Raw genomic sequence first — 7,094 nt, forward strand, 5'->3', positions numbered from 1 at the left:
CAGGTGGTGTAGTGGTTAAAAGCGCTGGATTCCCACACAGCTGACGGCGGTTCAAGTCCCGGACCTGGTGGCTTGCTTTCTTGCTTTCTCTTTCTCTCTCTGCCTCTCTCTGGTCAAATTTGAAAATAATAATAACAACAAGCAGAACTAAATAAATAAATAAATAATTCTTTAAAAATAAATAAATAAATAATTCTTTAAAAATAAATAAATAAATAATTCTTTAAAAATAAATAAATAAAAAGAAAACACATAGTCAAGACCCACAGATGGTATAATGGTTATGTCGCTGGACTTCCATGTACTCAACCCGTATGGATTGTTCAAGTTCCAGACCCCGTGACTTAAAACACGTTGGGTGCGTGTGCATGCGTGCCCAGGGTTCCAAGAGGAGAACAGAGGAGAAGGATTGTGGAGTGGCCATCCCCCTGGGGGGTGATTTTTCACTTTGTCTCTCTGTCTCTCTGTCTCTCCAGGGAGCACATGCACTCTATAACAAAAATCTCTCTTAAAAAAAAAAAAGGGACCAGCAGTTAGCGTAATGGTATGTCACTGGACTCCCACGTAGTCGATCGTGGTTCGAGTCCCGGACCCAGTGGCTTAAAACTCACATCGGGTGCGTGTGCGTGCATGCCCAAGATCCCGAGAGGAGAATGGAGGAGAAGGGACTGAGGCGTGGTCATCCCCCCTTGGGGTGATTTCTCGCTTTCTGTCTCTATGTCTCTCTCTGTCTGTCTGACAAGTGCATGAGCCCTATAGCAAAAACCTCTCCAAAAAAAAAAAAGACACAGAGTTACACAATTCAGGCACACACAGAACGACTCAAATTGATCCGGATCCAGACACACAACCACGGAGACACAAGCCGTCACACTAACTCACAGAACCAATGGCACACAGTTAGGATATACACACCATCTTCACAGAAAGAGGGACACACAGTCACCAACACACAAATCATAATGAAGAGTCAGGGGCCCAGCAGGTGGTTAAAGTGCTGGATTCCCACATGGCCAACCACGGTTCGAGTCCCGAACCTGGAGGCTTTCTTTCTCACTTCCCTCTCTTTGTCTCTCTCTGGTGAGTGCCCATGCCCTGTATCAAAACTTAATAATAATAAATAAAACAAAATACATAAATAATTAAGAAAAAAAAAGAGTCAGAGTCCCTATCACATCTCCTGGCCCAGGGGACGCAGGGGACAGACAGGGTCACGAATGCGCACTAACACCTGGCTTCCAGGAGACTCCAGGACGCTGGGTATGAGATCAGAGACAGCCAGGAACCCCAAGGGCACACGAGTCACACACAGAGACAAGACAGCCTCGAGAGACCACGAAACAGGTACAAAAACCAACACCAGCAAAGAAGCCAGGCCTTGCTCCATCCTGGGGAGATCCAGGTCCACCCCCAAGACCACCTAAGGTTCCCACCAGAGGAGGCTCAGGTACCAACCCTAAGGCCACCCAAGGTCCTCCCCAGGAGAGACCCACGTCCCACCTTCGCACCACCCCGAAAACCACCCCCAGGAGACCCAGGCTCGTTCTGGCCGTCCTGTCTCCCCCCTCCCAGGCAACCTCGGGCGCCTTTTCTGGGCAGTGACGACCGACGCGGGCGGCGGGCGCCCCCTGGCGGGGCGGGAGCCTCGGCCCAGAGTTGCAGATACCCCGGCTCCGGCGTTTCCACGTCTCCGCTCCGTGATCCGCACGCGATGCTCCGAAAACCTCCCATCCCGGACCCGCAACGTCTCGGTTCCCGGGCGCCGCAGGTTTTGGAGCATCGCGTGCAGATCACGGAGAGGGGAGAGCATGGAGGCCCAGGAGCCGGGGTACGCGCGACCAGAGTGGAATCTGGCCGGGCCTTGGACGCAGGAACCGAACCCGGGCAGCAGGAGCGGGAAGGTAGCCGGGACGCGTTGGGAACGGCCCCAGCGTCAGCCCCTGCTGCTCCCGGGATGCTGGGAGACCCCTGAAGCCGGAAGCGGAATCTCAACGAGGCGCGGCGAAGAGAAGGCAGAGGTGGCCGTTGGACCCCGGTCCCTGCTCGCCCAACCAGGGCTGTCAGCCCGTGACCGCCGAAGATTCGCCCCAAGACCTGGGATGTTCAGCTCGTATCCAGGAGGATCACCGGAACCGAGAGGCCGACAGCAAGGCGAGCCCACCGTTCCAGGGCTGCTGTCTCCCAGCTCCAGCCCCTACCCTGTCATTCTTCCTCGGCCCCGCCCCCTCCCCTGGCGGACCAGCCTCGGGACCCTGCCCACTCCTCAGTCCCTCCCTGTGCCCTGTCATTCTCCCTGGGCCACGCCCACTTCCCTGGCATGCCCCTCCCAGGCCTGCCCACTCCTCAGTCCCTCCCACGTCCCCTGTCACTCTCCCTCGGCCACGCCCCCTCTCCTGGCTGACCAGCCTCCAGGCCCTGCCCACTCCTCAGTTCCTCCCTGAGCCCTGTCATTCTCCCTGGGCCACGCCCACTTCCCTGGCTTGACCCTCCCAGACCTTCCCACTCCTCAGTCCCTCCCATGTCCCCTGTCATTCTCCCTGGGCCCACACCCCTGATCTGAGCCTCCCGGCCCTGCTCATTCCTCAGTCCCTCCAGTTGCTCTGTCATTCTCCATGGGTGGGGCACTGTCATTTTCTATAGGCCCCGCCCACTTCCCAGTTAACAGCCTCCCAGATCCTGTCCCATTCCTTGGTCCCGCCTGCATCACTTGTCACTCTGCCGAGGCCCCGCCCGTTTCCTGCCTACAGTCTCCCAGGCCCTGCCCATTCCTTGGTCCCTTCCCTTCCTTGTCAATCGCCATGGGTCCCGCCCACTTTCTGACAACAGCCTCCCAGGCCCTGCCCACTCCTTGGTCCCGCCCCTCCGCTGTCACTTTCCCTAGGCCCCGCCCACTTTCCCATCGTTAGTGTCACCCATTCTCCTGCCCCCCTCATTTTCCTGCCCTTCTTAGTCAGTCCCCCACCATCCTCCCCGCAGGCTCCGGAGCCTACAGTCTTCTGTCTCAACTCCTCGCCCCTTTTCTGGGTTCCTCCTTTCCGCAGCGCTGCGCCCCCTTTCCAGTCCAAGTCCTGGAACCGTCCCCATCCCTCATCTGACTTCCCTGGGGACTGCAGACTGCGGGGCTCTGACCTTTGTCTTGTTCCCGCAGGCCCTCCTGCCCTTTTCGTTCCGCCCTCCCTTCGTCCACACTATCAAGACCCCACCCCAGAGCCTCCAGGCCCCTGGTGTGAGACAAGGCTGTGTAATAACTGGATAAGGCGCCAGAGGCCTCGGCTTCCCGGCGCGCCCTTCCTGGGGGACCCTGACCCCTGGGCCGTCTAGGTACGCCCTAAAATGGGACCCTGCCCCTGCTCCGGGTGGTCTTTGCCATCCCTGCCTGCTTCTCCCCTGTGGTCCCACCAGGCTCCAGAACGCTAATCCCAGTCCAGGTGGGCGTCCCAGCCCACGGCCCCCATCCCGATGGGCAGTCACTGAAAGCTACACCCATAGTCATGGCCCTCCTGGGCTGCTGGCCCCGCCTGGCGACTGGCACAGGACGCCCCTACCCACTCCACCGCCAAACTCCGGGACTGCCAAGCTTGGTGGCTTTGGATGTCCAGTGCTGTCCAGTGCTCTATGAGCCTCTTCCCCCCGAAATACCAGGGCTGTGGAGGAGTCTGCCTAGGCAGTTTTCTCTGAGGGTGGTTCGTCTGCAGGGCTGGCTGGCTGCCCTGGCGCGTGGACTCAGATGTGTGCGCGTCCACCCCTGTGTGTCCCCGTGTCTCCGGGGTGTCTGGATCAGTGTGCATGTGGACAAATGAGAGAGAAAAGGACCCCACGTGTGGCTTTTGTGCCTGTGCACCTGACCTGTGGCCGTGTCTGCCTGTCTGCGTCTGGCTCTTTGGGGACCCAGCACTATGCCACCTGCTGGCCCCAGTCCCACTGTTTCTGTTGTTTGGTTGGTTTGTTTTGCTATAGGCATATGCGCTGGTAGGAGAGACAGAAAGTGAGAAAGCATCCCAGGGGGATGGCCACGCGGCAGTCCTCCATTCTCCTCTCGGGATTTTGGGCATGCATGCACCCAGTGTGAGTTTTAAGCCGCTGAAGTCCAGGGACATATTACACCACCTGCTGGCCCCTCTTTTCCTGTTAACAGCAAGCCCTGCCCCTCCAGATAGGGGACAGGAAATCCAGCTCATGTCTGATGTAAAGTAGGAAAACATGCCATCCTTTTTCTCCGTGGGAAGACCTACCCCTGTCAGCTATGGACAGGAAATCCTGCCCATATGTGACATGAAATAGGGAGATGCCCCGCCCCTTTTCCTGGTGTAGCAGGAGGTCCCGCCCCTTTCACGTGTGAGACAGGAAATCCTGCCTATAGGTGACATAAATAAGGAGACGCCCCGCCCCTTTTTCTGGCCTAACAGGAGGTCCCGCCCCTTTTAGAAATGGACCAAGAAATCCAGCCTATATGTGACATAAAATAGGGAGACGCCTTGCCCCTTTTCCTGGTGTAACAGGAAGTCCCGCCCCTTCCAGGTAGGACGGGAAATCTTGCACGTGTCTGCTAGATCTCTATAAAATGGGAAGCCGTGCCACTTGCCCTGGTGAAATAGAGAATCCTGCCGATTTCGGGTACAGGGGTGGGAGAAGGCTCCCATTTTCTCATGTGAAGTGAGACCTCCCACCTTTTGTCCTGGTTTAGCGGCATGCTCGATCCGTGTCCCATAGGCACATGCAGGAAATGCGAGCTGTAGAGACAAAAGGTTGGGCTTTGCCCACTCTCCTTGTTCTCCCTGCCCTCCATCCCGCCAGCGGGGGTTCGCGCCGCCCTGGCTCTGCAGATCAGCCTGGGTGAGACGCTCCACCTCGGGACCCTGCAGCTGTGCTCGCCGCCGGCGTGGATAGGACCTACGTGGCCGGCCCGCGTGGACAAGCACCTGAGTACCTTCGTCTTTAGCACATGGCCCACTGCTCCCTCACCAGAACCACTAGGGTGACCACAGGACACCTGCGGCCCTACTTCCTGGCCCTGTGCCTGCCAGCCACGCCTCCTTCAACTGCAAGAATGGTCACATCACCAATTACACCTGCCCTGTCCCGCCCTCCCCATGAACTCCTCCATGCCAGGCGAGGGGGTGGGCAGGGAGGGGCGCTCAGGGAGCAGCCTCACCCATGCCAACCCCAGTCCTCCTGCCTGTCTCCCAGGAACTCCTTCCATTCTGAGCACACCTCCTGGAGAGTCTACGGCATGGTGTATCTGATGGTGCGGGTGGGCGGGAGTGGGGCCACACACCCGGCCAGCCCAGAGAACACCGCATTGTCTCTCTGTCACCATCTCCCACCCCCCTCCCCTGCACCATCAGTGCCAGGCGCGGCGTCCACAGAGCCTGTGTGTGGCCCGAGAGTTGGGAGAGATTCTCTCCTCTTTAGACTCATTCAGCAGCCTCCTCCCAGCACAGTAGCTACCAGAACTCTCTGTCTCTCCCTTCCCCCCACACTGGAGAAGGCCAAGCCAGGCTAGGTCCTTACCTAGGGCTGGGCAGCACCGGGGCAGTGGGGAGCTGAGCTGAGGTGGACGTCTAAGTTCCAGGCGGCGAAGTGGAAGGGAGGGGCTGGGGAGTGGGGGCGGGAAAGATATCTGGAGGAGAGCCAGTGACCCGCTGGCCCGGTGTACAAAGAGACCATAGATTTGGGTGTTGGAAGCTGATGGCACGCATCGGAACCACCGCAGCGGGCAGACACATGACACAGACAGGCGCAGGCCACGGGGCACGTGATGGTCACACGGCTGCCCTGACACCAGCCACAGACTCTTCCTGAAAGACGACCCGTTTGATTGCCAGCTATTCCCTTTATTTCTTCTTCCTTTTGTTCTTTTTTAAAAATGTATTTAACTTTGTTGTTATTATTCATTTTTGTTTTCATTTGACCAGAGAGAGGCAGAGAGAAAGGGAAAGTGAGAAAGCAAGCCACCAGGTCTGAGATTCGAACCGCAGTCGGCCACTTGAGAGTCCAACACCTTAACTACTATGCCATTCGCTGGCCCCTTTATTTTTCTTTCTAAAGACCAAGTAACATAGGCAGTAAAGTATACTGTGGTGATAACGAGCAGGGGCTCTGGGCCTAGTCCCAGCCTCCATAGTGTGTGGCATGGGGTGAGAACCTCAGCGTCCTTGGGCCTCCGCTTCCTCAGCTGTAAAGTGGGCATGCAGACTCCTACTCCCATGGGTGTGGTTTCCTGAGTTCAAGAATAAGCAAGTGGATATACATAAAGCCCCTGTCCATAGAGCAGGACCTGACCGAAGATCTAGTCTGAACATCACTGTCAGTAATAGGCCAGTGAGGCGCAGGCAGGTGGTGTGATAGTTACGGTGCTGGACTCCCACATGGCTGACCGCAGTTCGAGTCCTGGACCTGGTGGCTTGAACTTCACTCCAGATGTGTGTATGTGCGTCCCTAAAATCCCAAGGGGAGAATGGAGGAGAAGGGATTGCGGCATGGCCATCCCCTCTGGGGGGTGATTTCTCACTTTCCCCCTCTCTCTCAGGCAGCCACATGCACTCTACAGCAAAAACTTAAAAAATAATAATAATACTGGACCAGCAGGTGGCATGGTGGTTAAGGACGCTGGACTCCCACATGGCCGACCATGGTTCAAGTCCCAGACCTGGTTGCTTGTTTTCTCACTTTCCCTCTCTCTCTTTCTCTGTCTCTGTCTGATCAAACTGAAAAGTAATCATAATAAATAAAGTTAAATTTTTTAAATTAAATAATAATAATACTAACAGGCCAGTGGACCTCCTCTGTTCCCCCAAATTAATCCAGAGGTAAGGCACACACCGGTTATGCCCCAGATGGGATGGGAATGTTCCCTCCCTGCCCAGGGTAGACACATTGCACACAACTAGCAGACGGGCCTCTGCCCGGTTTCGTGCACCTCAGGAAAGGTACAGTTTTGTGAGCAAAATGCTCTGGTCTCATGAGTGTCCCTCGGTTGCTGCCTGATCTCTTCCAATACACATGCCGGCCACTTCTCCAGTCGTCCTGCTCAGACCAAGGAAGCAGAGTAACCTGGTTAAAAACTTTTTTTTTAAATAATTATTTTATTTAAC

The sequence above is a fragment of the Tupaia chinensis genome, unplaced genomic scaffold (assembly GCF_000334495.1).
Source record: "Tupaia chinensis unplaced genomic scaffold, TupChi_1.0 Scaffold148210_1, whole genome shotgun sequence".
NCBI classification, from domain to species: domain Eukaryota; kingdom Metazoa; phylum Chordata; class Mammalia; order Scandentia; family Tupaiidae; genus Tupaia; species Tupaia belangeri.